General features: G+C 44.8%; 6 non-coding genes across 6 annotated transcripts; 4 read left to right on the plus strand and 2 right to left on the minus strand.

Moving 5' to 3' along the window:
* Positions 1-3,194: 3,194 nt before the first annotated feature.
* Positions 3,195-3,267, plus strand: trnar-acg (transfer RNA arginine (anticodon ACG)). Its single transcript has one exon. It is a non-coding gene; the product is annotated as a tRNA-Arg (tRNA).
* Positions 3,268-4,029: 762 nt separating this feature from the next.
* On the minus strand, positions 4,030-4,101 carry trnae-cuc (transfer RNA glutamic acid (anticodon CUC)). Its single transcript has one exon. It is a non-coding gene; the product is annotated as a tRNA-Glu (tRNA).
* A 598-nt stretch (positions 4,102-4,699) lies between these two features.
* On the plus strand, positions 4,700-4,786 carry trnay-gua (transfer RNA tyrosine (anticodon GUA)). Its single transcript is given in 2 exon segments — positions 4,700-4,736; positions 4,751-4,786. It is a non-coding gene; the product is annotated as a tRNA-Tyr (tRNA).
* Positions 4,787-11,079: 6,293 nt separating this feature from the next.
* On the plus strand, positions 11,080-11,152 carry trnar-acg (transfer RNA arginine (anticodon ACG)). Its single transcript has one exon. It is a non-coding gene; the product is annotated as a tRNA-Arg (tRNA).
* Positions 11,153-11,914: 762 nt separating this feature from the next.
* On the minus strand, positions 11,915-11,986 carry trnae-cuc (transfer RNA glutamic acid (anticodon CUC)). The gene has a single exon. It is a non-coding gene; the product is annotated as a tRNA-Glu (tRNA).
* A 598-nt stretch (positions 11,987-12,584) lies between these two features.
* Positions 12,585-12,671, plus strand: trnay-gua (transfer RNA tyrosine (anticodon GUA)). Its single transcript is given in 2 exon segments — positions 12,585-12,621; positions 12,636-12,671. It is a non-coding gene; the product is annotated as a tRNA-Tyr (tRNA).
* The last annotated feature ends 1,987 nt before the right edge of the window (positions 12,672-14,658 follow it).

Here is a 14,658-nt window from a genome sequence, read left to right on the forward strand (position 1 = left end):
CACGTGTGGCCAATAACAACCAAGGCAACCCTTCTTCCCAATCACCTTTTAACTCAGTGCAATATGCCCTCAACAAAGATTTTAACGTCTGATGGAAACGCTATAGGGCACCCTGACTTTCCGCATGGTATGCACTGGACTTGTTATGCCTAATGCCAAGCTGCCGCAGAACTTCTTGAAACATATTAGATGTAAAGTTTGTCCCCTGATCACTCTGAACAACTTTTGGAATTCCAAAAATAGAAATGAACTGGGACAAGGCTTTTACAACTGATCGTGTGGTGATTGAACGCAAAGGAAAAGCCGCAGGATACCGAGTGCTCTGACACATCACGGTCAATAAGTAAACGCTACCAGACTTTGAAGGTGGTAAAGGCCCAACACAATCCACTAGAAGATGCTGAAAAGGCTGTTCCATAACAGGTATGGGATACAAAGGCACAGGTTTTATGGTTTGATTTGGTTTTCCAGTCAGCTGACAGATCGAACAAGTCTTAATATACTGCCTTACGTCACTCTTAATACGAGGCCAGTAAAAGTACTGCAGCAAATGTTGGTAGGTTTTATTTACGCCCAAATGTCCAGACACCCCGCCATGAGCAGAATCCAATACAGAATTTCGCAAAGAAACAGGCACTACTACCTGTATAATTGGTTCCGTCAAACCTCCCTCTGTGTTAGAAGTCCACTTCCGCAATAGTGTCCCATTTTCAATGAAGTACCCATTAACGGAACTCTCTGCTACATCAGGAGACAAAGCAGCATCAAACAGCGAGTTCAGAGATGAATCCTCTTTCTGAGCAGACACCCAAACCTGATGGGGAATAGAAGGCAAAGCAAGGAGACCTGGCACCACTCTCTTAGACGTTAACAAATCCTTCACATCCCTTAGTTTTGCATCGGCTGACTGTTTACGCATTGCACGCGTGAGTGCACAAGACACAAATACCTCTGGATACTGCTGGGATATATCATTGTCACCCAATGGGGCAGGACAAGTAGCAACCACAGGTGGAGGTGGAACATCACGCCACACACGGTCACCCGCCAGATTATTCCCCAAGATCACTGAAACTCCTTCCATTGGTAGTGAAGGACGGACTCCCATCACAACTGCTCCATTTACTAAATCAGATTGGAGAAACATGTTATGCAGGGGTACAGACAATGTTTGCAACCCAATACCGCGAATCAGCACACTGTTCCCTGTATTGGACTCCTGAGTAAAAGGAAGAACAGATTGCAAAATGAATGATTCTGATGCTCCCGTGTCTCGGAGAACCTTAATAGGAACCTTCTCAGTACTTTCAAGCAGTGACACATAGCCTTCTGTAATAAAGGGAGAATATCCAACATCTCCAACATTGTAACGTACCGCTGGTTTCTCCAGATTCTGCAAAATATCAAGACAGCAGTCAGAATTATTATCTGTCTGAACAGACGAAACAGCAAGAGCAGGCTTGGGTTCAGATTTAACACGCATCAGTTTCCCTTTAAGTGCTAAACAATCCTTTTTCCAGTGTCCCTTTAAATGACAATAAGCACACCGGTCATTTTTATCAGCGTAACTTTTAAAATTCCTCTCACTCTTATTATTATCAGCCCAGGCATGACGGACAGTTACATTCTCTGTTGGACTTTCACTGAACTTGAACCTACTTTTCTTTACTTCACATTTATGAGTGAGTACATACTCATCAGTAAGAATGGCAGCCTCCTCCGTAGATGTAACATTACGATCAGTCAGAAAGATGGAAACATGCTCAGACAAAGTGCTTTTAAACTGTTCTAACAGGAACAACTCGTGAAGATTTTCCCGACTAGTTACTCCTGAAGCAGCACACCAGCGATCTAACTGGATCTTTAAGTCTCTCACAAACTCACAATACGTCTGTTCTGCAGGTTTTCGCATGTTTCTAAATTTCTGCCGATAGGCTTCTGGCACCAGCTCATAAGCCTTCAGAACAGCCTCCTTAACCTTATGATAATTCTGACTATCACGAACACTCAAAGAGGAGTAAGCTTTTTGTGCCTTACCGGTTAACACACACTGTAACATCAAAGTCTGTTCAGAATCTGGCCATTTCATAACATCTGCCAAGCGCTCAAACAAACTAAAGAATGTGTCTACATCAGTTTCACTAAATTTGGGTATCAGCTTAATATTATTGGCTACATCCAACCCTTTTCTGACAGATCTGGTTAGAGCACTTGCACTGTCCCCCAGTTTACCCTCCTCAATTAACTGAAACCGCAAAGCCTCAACCTCCAATTTACGAATTTCAATTTCACGATTCATTTTCGCCTTTTCTAACTCTAAAAGCATTAGTTCTTTTTGTTGCTCAAAAGAGAACTTGGAAGCAATAACTGAAGTTTGTGCAGTGCTATCATCATCTTCATCAGAAAATACAGAGTTCGCTGACAAATTACCTTTCTTTCAGCAATCCTAGCTAACCGAGCAGAGTACCAGAGTAAACATACCCATCAAAATCCTGCCAAAGCTAGCCTATCAAAAGAAACAAACGTTTTTACAATGGGAAATATTAAGAGAAATCAATACACTTACCATATCTAATGGTCTATTTCGGGTTCCACTTACTTTCTCTTCAATTGAACCCTATGATGAAGAAAATCCACCGATTTAAAGACACCGAAAACTCTCGCGCACATTTCCCAACAAACACCCACTGTTTGCTAGCGCCAGAACGCCAAGCCACACGCAGGTGAATCGAATAGTAGCCTAGTCAAATACGCTCCGCCTACACATACACAGGCGCTAGCGAAAAATTTACAAACAATACCTTTTTTTCAATAGAAGCTGGACCTTCCGAATTCTAACCAAAAAAAAACTTTGAGGACGAGCCCCCAATTGTTACGTTCCGGCTCAAGGAAGTAACAAAAGAAAGGGTTCAGAGTCCAAAAATATATTTAACAATATATTTATTTAAATCTAGGGGTAAGTAATAAAGAAAATAGTTGTTCAACAGTAAATAAACAAACACTTAAGAGAAAAACAATATGAAGGTCCAGCTCCTCAGCACAACTGCAGGCCTCCCGGTAGACAGAGGGCAGACATCTTATATCCATCCACAAACTCAAGACAGGTGTGGATCCTTATCTGACAACCTATCAAAAGAGAGAAAAAACAAACAGAAAAAACCCAAAACAAAACTAATCCGTAACACCTGATCGGTGGGCCAGTGGCGCAATGGATAACGCGTCTGACTACGGATCAGAAGATTCTAGGTTCGACTCCTGGCTGGCTCGCTCTGCCTCTTTTGCTTCGCTGTCAGCCCATAGCCATTTTATTATTCCGTTTTATTAGCCCGTAGTTTTTGTTATTATTATTATTGGATTGGTTGATTAATATTAAAAATTGACAGTCCAACAATAGGCTGCTTTGTCAGTGGGATTACGGTTACCATACAATACCATGCGTCTTTTCAAATGCATTGCATGAGTACTGTCACAAGGACCTTGCTTTACGACCAGTTTACAGTGTCTGTTATGCCAACGCAGGAATGGGAGGAAACTGAACCCCCTGGGCAAGGCAAATGAGAGCTCCCTCCGGTGAGCCTGATGAAATTGAATTCAGTAAACAATCCCTACGGATCATTCCCATGTTCTTAAAGGGGGCGGTCACACACTAAAAGCCAAAAGGCCTGCTCCAGGCGGGAGGACGATCCCATATGGTCTAGCGGCGGCCCGGGTTTGACTTCCGGTATGGGAAGCTGGGGTTGCCTTTGCTTCACTTATCGAAACAGCCAGCACGTCTGTCTGTGCTAGTAGCACTTTTAGCCAGCGGCGGAGCTTCAGCAACCTGATAGGTTGAGGTTCTGTCCCTGACCAGAGTGCCTTCGATAGGAGGCAAGTTGGCAATCCTTAGGTCACTGGTTCGACTCAGGCTCGAAGGAGTTCATTTTCACGCGCAAACATTTCTTTGGCAGTGCTTCTCGACGAGGCCATCAGCACTTGATTTCGTTGTCCGCCATTTTGCAATCACGACCGCCGCTGGAGGGCAAAAGCTCATTCCCTGACCGGGAATCGAACCCGGGCCGCGGCGGTGAGAGCGCCGAATCCTAACCACTAGACCACCAGGGAAGGTCTGTTGAGTCCTTCCCCTCAAGCCCGGCTGTGGGACTCTACCACATTTCCCAGCAAGACCACTAGGGCTTGTATTTTCCTCCAGGAGAAAATTGACAGTCCAACAATAGGCTGCTTTGTCAGTGGGATTACGGTTACCATACAATACCATGCGTCTTTTCAAATGCATTGCATGAGTACTGTCACAAGGACCTTGCTTTACGACCAGTTTACAGTGTCTGTTATGCCAACGCAGGAATGGGAGGAAACTGAACCCCCTGGGCAAGGCAAATGAGAGCTCCCTCCGGTGAGCCTGATGAAATTGAATTCAGTAAACAATCCCTTCGGATCATTCCCATGTTCTTAAAGGGGGCGGTCACACACTAAAAGTCAAAAGGCCAGCTCAGGGCGGGAGGAAGATCCCATATGGTCTAGCAGTCAGGATTCCTAGTTTTCACCCAGGCGGCCCGGATTCGGCTCCCGGTATGGGAAGCTGGGTTTGCCTTTACTTCACTTATCGAAACAGCCAGCACGTCTGTCTGTGCTAGTAGCACTTTTAGCCAGCGGCGGAGCTTCAGCAACCTGATAGGTTGAGGTTCTGTCCCCAACCAGCGTGCCTTCGATAGCTCAGCTGGTAGAGCGGAGGACTGTAGGAGGCAAATTGGCAATCCTTAGGTCGCTGGTTCGACTCCGGCTCGAAGGAGTTCTTTTTCACATGCAAACATTTATTTGGCCGTGCTTCTCGGTGAGGAAATCAGCATTTGTTTTCGTAGTCCGCCATTTTGCAATCACGTCCGCCGCTGGAGGGCAAAAGCTCGTTCCCTGACCGGGAACCGAACCTGGGCCGCGGCGGTGAGAGCGCCAAATCCTAACAACTAGACAACCAGGGAAGGTCTGTTGAGCCCTTCCCCTCAAGCCCAGCTGTGGGACTCTATCACATTTCCCAGCAAGACCACTATGGCTTGTATTTTCCTCCAGGAGAGGAGACGTCTCTGACCCTGGATCCCAGTTCTTCCGCTGAGAAACTGTCACAGGCTCTGTAGGAATATCCTAACAACACCACAACTTGCCATGAAAACAAAGCAACCGAGATCCCCAATATGTGAAGCCTCCATCTCGAAGGTTTTTATAGCAGGCCCCTCATCGGACCCCTTCCTGACGTTGGCTCGAGGCCTGTTAATGGCATGAGAAAGAGTAGATGTCATGACAGGCCTCTGCCCAGTCGAACACCAACAGGTCCCGTGTAAGCTCATTGTTACGTTCCGGCTCAAGGAAGTAACAAAAGAAAGGGTTCAGAGTCCAAAAATATATTTAACAATATATTTATTTAAATCTAGGGGTAAGTAATAAAGAAAATAGTTGTTCAACAGTAAATAAACAAACACTTAAGAGAAAAACAATATGAAGGTCCAGCTCCTCAGCACAACTGCAGGCCTCCCGGTAGACAGAGGGCAGACATCTTATATCCATCCACAAACTCAAGACAGGTGTGGATCCTTATCTGACAACCTATCAAAAGAGAGAAAAAACAAACAGAAAAAACCCAAAACAAAACTAATCCGTAACACCTCCCCCCTTAAAAAGGGAGAGATTCTCGTTAGAAACTCTACCTTATACAATTTCCAACCCCAAAGCATACATAAGTTTATGAGGAACAAAAACAACCCTACCGGAGTTAACACCAAGTCATTAACCATTACAACTTTCCCAACTCCCCGCATCTCTTGGTTTCGAAACCAGCAATCTCCCGGCGCCTGGAGAAAGCAAAATTAAGGAATTGAAAACCAAAGAAAGAAAAGAGAAGAGGAAAATGATTGTCAAAAGACTTATTCTCCACCACATGGGGCACGGGACAAGGCGTCAGCTAAGACATTATCTACGCCTTTCACATGACGAATCTCCAAAGCATAAGGCTGTAAGAAAAGAGACCACCTAATAAGACGCTGATTTGGATTCTGCAGAGAGTGAAGAAATGTAAGAGGGTTATGGTCGGTGTACACCACAGTGGGCATAGTCCCACAAGACACATAAACCTCAAAATGCTGCAGGGACCAGATCAACGCTAACGCCTCTTTCTCGATAGTCGAATAGTTGGTCTGATATGAATTGAATTTCCGTGAAAAATAGCTGACAGGGCGATCGATACCATTCTCATCAACCTGCAGCAGAACAGCTCCCGCTCCAACCTGACTAGCATCCACCTGAAGTTTGAATGGTTTATCAAGTCGAGGAGCTGTCAGAACAGGAGATGACGTGAGCAAGCGTTTAACATTCTCAAAGGCACTTTCACATTTTGGAGTCCACACAAATTTAGCCTTTGCTTGTAACAAATCCGTGAGCGGGGCAACAACAGAAGAAAAGTTGGGACAAAAACTCCTGTAATACCCAGCCATTCCTAAAAATCTCATCAATTCACGTTTAGTCTGAGGGCTAGGAAATTGGTCAATCGCTATGACTTTAGCACGTACAGGTCGCACTTTGCCCATTCCAACAACCTTGCCCAGGTAAGTCACAGTAGCCCTGGCAAACTCACACTTTGCCAGGTTAACTGTTAGTTTGGCATCTGACAATCGTTCAAACAGTGCACGAATTCGGATAAGGTGTTGATCCCATGTGTCACTATAAATAACAATGTCATCTAGGTACACGGCACAGCCCTCTAAACCAGCGGTCACTCTGTTCATTAGCCGCTGAAATGTAGCTGGAGCATTTCTAAGACCAAAACTCATTACGGTGTAAGAATATAGTCCAAACGGAGTAATGAAAGAGGAAATATCCTGTGCTCGGGTGGTCAAAGGCACCTGCCAGTACCCTTTGAGCAAATCAAATTTACTGACAAAAGTAGCTGATCCAACTTGGTCAACACAATCTTCCATCCTAGGCAACGGGTATGAGTCAGGTCTAGTTAGAATATTTACTCGTCTATAGTCAGTGCAAAAACGCTGAGTGCCGTCTGGCTTTCCCACTAACAAACAAGGCGAAGCCCAATCTGAAAAGGAAGGCTTTGCTATGTTGTTTTCAAGCATGTAACTGACTTCAGCCTCCAATTTCTGACGTTTGTCAAACGATACACGATAAAATCGTTGCCGGACAGGTTTAACATCACCAACATCTATATCGTGTTCAATCAAGTGGGTACGAGAAGGAGTATCTGAAAAGAGAACAGAAAACTCAGTCAGCATAGATTTTAACTCGAAACGTTGTTTGCAAGATAAATGTTTTACCCATTCTTCTAGGTTAGCCAAAGTCTCAGAGTTTTTTAGACGAGGTTGTAAGATGACATCATCAGGTGATTTCACATCCTGTTGTACGTCACCTTTTTGACTTAAACTAGCTAGCGCAACTGAGGAAGGAACGACTTCAGGAGCAACATTACGAGAGTAAAAGGGTTTTAATAAATTCACATGGCACAACTGGGTAGGTTTCCTGCGCTCAGGGGTAGAAAGAATATAATTTTGATCAGACATTTTTTTAAGCACAGTGTAAGGTCCTAAAAACCTTGCACAGAAAGGAGAATCTGGTAAAGAAAATAAGGCTAACACCTGATCTCCTGGACTAAACATGCGAACCTCGGACTTACGATCAAACCAGCATTTCATCTTTCCCTGAGTTTTTTCCAACTTTTCTCTTGCCAATTCCCCAGCCAGGACTAGACGTCGACGAAAACCCTGTATATACTGAATCAGACTCTGTGGTGGCTCCTCCGGTAGCGCAGCTTTACTCAGTACTGCCATGGGTCCTCGTACACAATGTCCAAAGACTAGCTGATTGGGACTAAATCCCAAACTCTCCTGGATAACCTCACGTGTGGCCAATAACAACCAAGGCAACCCTTCTTCCCAATCACCTTTTAACTCAGTGCAATATGCCCTCAACAAAGATTTTAACGTCTGATGGAAACGCTCTAGGGCACCCTGACTTTCCGCATGGTATGCACTGGACTTGTTATGCCTAATGCCAAGCTGCCGCAGAACTTCTTGAAACATATTAGATGTAAAGTTTGTCCCCTGATCACTCTGAACAACTTTTGGAATTCCAAAAATAGAAATGAACTGGGACAAGGCTTTTACAACTGATCGTGTGGTGATTGAACGCAAAGGAAAAGCCGCAGGATACCGAGTGCTCTGACACATCACGGTCAATAAGTAAACGCTACCAGACTTTGAAGGTGGTAAAGGCCCAACACAATCCACTAGAAGATGCTGAAAAGGCTGTTCCATAACAGGTATGGGATACAAAGGCACAGGTTTTATGGTTTGATTTGGTTTTCCAGTCAGCTGACAGATCGAACAAGTCTTAATATACTGCCTTACGTCACTCTTAATACGAGGCCAGTAAAAGTACTGCAGCAAATGTTGGTAGGTTTTATTTACGCCCAAATGTCCAGACACCCCGCCATGAGCAGAATCCAATACAGAATTTCGCAAAGAAACAGGCACTACTACCTGTATAATTGGTTCCGTCAAACCTCCCTCTGTGTTAGAAGTCCACTTCCGCAATAGTGTCCCATTTTCAATGAAGTACCCATTAACGGAACTCTCTGCTACATCAGGAGACAAAGCAGCATCAAACAGCGAGTTCAGAGATGAATCCTCTTTCTGAGCAGACACCCAAACCTGATGGGGAATAGAAGGCAAAGCAAGGAGACCTGGCACCACTCTCTTAGACGTTAACAAATCCTTCACATCCCTTAGTTTTGCATCGGCTGACTGTTTACGCATTGCACGCGTGAGTGCACAAGACACAAATACCTCTGGATACTGCTGGGATATATCATTGTCACCCAATGGGGCAGGACAAGTAGCAACCACAGGTGGAGGTGGAACATCACGCCACACACGGTCACCCGCCAGATTATTCCCCAAGATCACTGAAACTCCTTCCATTGGTAGTGAAGGACGGACTCCCATCACAACTGCTCCATTTACTAAATCAGATTGGAGAAACATGTTATGCAGGGGTACAGACAATGTTTGCAACCCAATACCGCGAATCAGCACACTGTTCCCTGTATTGGACTCCTGAGTAAAAGGAAGAACAGATTGCAAAATGAATGATTCTGATGCTCCCGTGTCTCGGAGAACCTTAATAGGAACCTTCTCAGTACTTTCAAGCAGTGACACATAGCCTTCTGTAATAAAGGGAGAATATCCAACATCTCCAACATTGTAACGTACCGCTGGTTTCTCCAGATTCTGCAAAATATCAAGACAGCAGTCAGAATTATTATCTGTCTGAACAGACGAAACAGCAAGAGCAGGCTTGGGTTCAGATTTAACACGCATCAGTTTCCCTTTAAGTGCTAAACAATCCTTTTTCCAGTGTCCCTTTAAATGACAATAAGCACACCGGTCATTTTTATCAGCGTAACTTTTAAAATTCCTCTCACTCTTATTATTATCAGCCCAGGCATGACGGACAGTTACATTCTCTGTTGGACTTTCACTGAACTTGAACCTACTTTTCTTTACTTCACATTTATGAGTGAGTACATACTCATCAGTAAGAATGGCAGCCTCCTCCGTAGATGTAACATTACGATCAGTCAGAAAGATGGAAACATGCTCAGACAAAGTGCTTTTAAACTGTTCTAACAGGAACAACTCGTGAAGATTTTCCCGACTAGTTACTCCTGAAGCAGCACACCAGCGATCTAACTGGATCTTTAAGTCTCTCACAAACTCACAATACGTCTGTTCTGCAGGTTTTCGCATGTTTCTAAATTTCTGCCGATAGGCTTCTGGCACCAGCTCATAAGCCTTCAGAACAGCCTCCTTAACCTTATGATAATTCTGACTATCACGAACACTCAAAGAGGAGTAAGCTTTTTGTGCCTTACCGGTTAACACACACTGTAACATCAAAGTCTGTTCAGAATCTGGCCATTTCATAACATCTGCCAAGCGCTCAAACAAACTAAAGAATGTGTCTACATCAGTTTCACTAAATTTGGGTATCAGCTTAATATTATTGGCTACATCCAACCCTTTTCTGACAGATCTGGTTAGAGCACTTGCACTGTCCCCCAGTTTACCCTCCTCAATTAACTGAAACCGCAAAGCCTCAACCTCCAATTTACGAATTTCAATTTCACGATTCATTTTCGCCTTTTCTAACTCTAAAAGCATTAGTTCTTTTTGTTGCTCAAAAGAGAACTTGGAAGCAATAACTGAAGTTTGTGCAGTGCTATCATCATCTTCATCAGAAAATACAGAGTTCGCTGACAAATTACCTTTCTTTCAGCAATCCTAGCTAACCGAGCAGAGTACCAGAGTAAACATACCCATCAAAATCCTGCCAAAGCTAGCCTATCAAAAGAAACAAACGTTTTTACAATGGGAAATATTAAGAGAAATCAATACACTTACCATATCTAATGGTCTATTTCGGGTTCCACTTACTTTCTCTTCAATTGAACCCTATGATGAAGAAAATCCACCGATTTAAAGACACCGAAAACTCTCGCGCACATTTCCCAACAAACACCCACTGTTTGCTAGCGCCAGAACGCCAAGCCACACGCAGGTGAATCGAATAGTAGCCTAGTCAAATACGCTCCGCCTACACATACACAGGCGCTAGCGAAAAATTTACAAACAATACCTTTTTTTCAATAGAAGCTGGACCTTCCGAATTCTAACCAAAAAAAAACTTTGAGGACGAGCCCCCAATTGTTACGTTCCGGCTCAAGGAAGTAACAAAAGAAAGGGTTCAGAGTCCAAAAATATATTTAACAATATATTTATTTAAATCTAGGGGTAAGTAATAAAGAAAATAGTTGTTCAACAGTAAATAAACAAACACTTAAGAGAAAAACAATATGAAGGTCCAGCTCCTCAGCACAACTGCAGGCCTCCCGGTAGACAGAGGGCAGACATCTTATATCCATCCACAAACTCAAGACAGGTGTGGATCCTTATCTGACAACCTATCAAAAGAGAGAAAAAACAAACAGAAAAAACCCAAAACAAAACTAATCCGTAACACCTGATCGGTGGGCCAGTGGCGCAATGGATAACGCGTCTGACTACGGATCAGAAGATTCTAGGTTCGACTCCTGGCTGGCTCGCTCTGCCTCTTTTGCTTCGCTGTCAGCCCATAGCCATTTTATTATTCCGTTTTATTAGCCCGTAGTTTTTGTTATTATTATTATTGGATTGGTTGATTAATATTAAAAATTGACAGTCCAACAATAGGCTGCTTTGTCAGTGGGATTACGGTTACCATACAATACCATGCGTCTTTTCAAATGCATTGCATGAGTACTGTCACAAGGACCTTGCTTTACGACCAGTTTACAGTGTCTGTTATGCCAACGCAGGAATGGGAGGAAACTGAACCCCCTGGGCAAGGCAAATGAGAGCTCCCTCCGGTGAGCCTGATGAAATTGAATTCAGTAAACAATCCCTACGGATCATTCCCATGTTCTTAAAGGGGGCGGTCACACACTAAAAGCCAAAAGGCCTGCTCCAGGCGGGAGGACGATCCCATATGGTCTAGCGGCGGCCCGGGTTTGACTTCCGGTATGGGAAGCTGGGGTTGCCTTTGCTTCACTTATCGAAACAGCCAGCACGTCTGTCTGTGCTAGTAGCACTTTTAGCCAGCGGCGGAGCTTCAGCAACCTGATAGGTTGAGGTTCTGTCCCTGACCAGAGTGCCTTCGATAGGAGGCAAGTTGGCAATCCTTAGGTCACTGGTTCGACTCAGGCTCGAAGGAGTTCATTTTCACGCGCAAACATTTCTTTGGCAGTGCTTCTCGACGAGGCCATCAGCACTTGATTTCGTTGTCCGCCATTTTGCAATCACGACCGCCGCTGGAGGGCAAAAGCTCATTCCCTGACCGGGAATCGAACCCGGGCCGCGGCGGTGAGAGCGCCGAATCCTAACCACTAGACCACCAGGGAAGGTCTGTTGAGTCCTTCCCCTCAAGCCCGGCTGTGGGACTCTACCACATTTCCCAGCAAGACCACTAGGGCTTGTATTTTCCTCCAGGAGAAAATTGACAGTCCAACAATAGGCTGCTTTGTCAGTGGGATTACGGTTACCATACAATACCATGCGTCTTTTCAAATGCATTGCATGAGTACTGTCACAAGGACCTTGCTTTACGACCAGTTTACAGTGTCTGTTATGCCAACGCAGGAATGGGAGGAAACTGAACCCCCTGGGCAAGGCAAATGAGAGCTCCCTCCGGTGAGCCTGATGAAATTGAATTCAGTAAACAATCCCTTCGGATCATTCCCATGTTCTTAAAGGGGGCGGTCACACACTAAAAGTCAAAAGGCCAGCTCAGGGCGGGAGGAAGATCCCATATGGTCTAGCAGTCAGGATTCCTAGTTTTCACCCAGGCGGCCCGGATTCGGCTCCCGGTATGGGAAGCTGGGTTTGCCTTTACTTCACTTATCGAAACAGCCAGCACGTCTGTCTGTGCTAGTAGCACTTTTAGCCAGCGGCGGAGCTTCAGCAACCTGATAGGTTGAGGTTCTGTCCCCAACCAGCGTGCCTTCGATAGCTCAGCTGGTAGAGCGGAGGACTGTAGGAGGCAAATTGGCAATCCTTAGGTCGCTGGTTCGACTCCGGCTCGAAGGAGTTCTTTTTCACATGCAAACATTTATTTGGCCGTGCTTCTCGGTGAGGAAATCAGCATTTGTTTTCGTAGTCCGCCATTTTGCAATCACGTCCGCCGCTGGAGGGCAAAAGCTCGTTCCCTGACCGGGAACCGAACCTGGGCCGCGGCGGTGAGAGCGCCAAATCCTAACAACTAGACAACCAGGGAAGGTCTGTTGAGCCCTTCCCCTCAAGCCCAGCTGTGGGACTCTATCACATTTCCCAGCAAGACCACTATGGCTTGTATTTTCCTCCAGGAGAGGAGACGTCTCTGACCCTGGAATCCCAGTTCTTCCGCTGAGAAACTGTCACAGGCTCTGTAGGAATATCCTAACAACACCACAACTTGCCATGAAAACAAAGCAACCGAGATCCCCAATATGTGAAGCCTCCATCTCGAAGGTTTTTATAGCAGGCCCCTCATCGGACCCCTTCCTGACGTTGGCTCGAGGCCTGTTAATGGCATGAGAAAGAGTAGATGTCATGACAGGCCTCTGCCCAGTCGAACACCAACAGGTCCCGTGTAAGCTCATTGTTACGTTCCGGCTCAAGGAAGTAACAAAAGAAAGGGTTCAGAGTCCAAAAATATATTTAACAATATATTTATTTAAATCTAGGGGTAAGTAATAAAGAAAATAGTTGTTCAACAGTAAATAAACAACACTTAAGAGAAAAAACAATATGAAGGTCCAGCTCCTCAGCACAACTGCAGGCCTCCCGGTAGACAGAGGGCAGACATCTTATATCCATCCACAAACTCAAGACAGGTGTGGATCCTTATCTGACAACCTATCAAAAGAGAGAAAAAAACAAACAGAAAAAACCCAAAACAAAACTAATCCGTAACACCTCCCCCCTTAAAAAGGGAGAGATTCTCGTTAGAAACTCTACCTTATACAATTTCCAACCCCAAAGCATACATAAGTTTATGAGGAACAAAAACAACCCTACCGGAGTTAACACCAAGTCATTAACCATTACAACTTTCCCAACTCCCGCATCTCTTGGTTTCGAAACCAGCAATCTCCCGGCGCCTGGAGAAAGCAAAATTAAGGAAATTGAAAACCAAAGAAAGAAAAGAGAAGAGGAAAATGATTGTCAAAAGACTTATTCTCCACCACATGGGGCACGGGACAAGGCGTCAGCTAAGACATTATCTACGCCTTTCACATGACGAATCTCCAAAGCATAAGGCTGTAAGAAAAGAGACCACCTAATAAGACGCTGATTTGGATTCTGCAGAGAGTGAAGAAATGTAAGAGGGTTATGGTCGGTGTACACCACAGTGGGCATAGTCCCACAAGACACATAAACCTCAAAATGCTGCAGGGACCAGATCAACGCTAACGCCTCTTTCTCGATAGTCGAATAGTTGGTCTGATATGAATTGAATTTCCGTGAAAAATAGCTGACAGGGCGATCGATACCATTCTCATCAACCTGCAGCAGAACAGCTCCCGCTCCAACCTGACTAGCATCCACCTGAAGTTTGAATGGTTTATCAAGTCGAGGAGCTGTCAGAACAGGAGATGACGTGAGCAAGCGTTTAACATTCTCAAAGGCACTTTCACATTTTGGAGTCCACACAAATTTAGCCTTTGCTTGTAACAAATCCGTGAGCGGGGCAACAACAGAAGAAAAGTTGGGACAAAAACTCCTGTAATACCCAGCCATTCCTAAAAAATCTCATCAATTCACGTTTAGTCCTGAGGGCTAGGAAATTGGTCAATCGCTATGACTTTAGCACGTACAGGTCGCACTTTGCCCATTCCAACAACCTTGCCCAGGTAAGTCACAGTAGCCCTGGCAAACTCACACTTTGCCAGGTTAACTGTTAGTTTGGCATCTGACAATTCGTTCAAACAGTGCACGAATTCGGATAAGGTGTTGATCCCATGTGTCACTATAAATAACAATGTCATCTAGGTACACGGCACAGCCCTCTAAACCAGCGGTCACTCTGTTCATT

Source organism: Rhinichthys klamathensis, unplaced genomic scaffold, assembly GCF_029890125.1.
Source record: "Rhinichthys klamathensis goyatoka isolate OS25496 unplaced genomic scaffold, OSU_Roscu_1.1 h1tg000562l_1, whole genome shotgun sequence".
NCBI classification, from domain to species: Eukaryota; Metazoa; Chordata; class Actinopteri; order Cypriniformes; family Leuciscidae; genus Rhinichthys; species Rhinichthys klamathensis.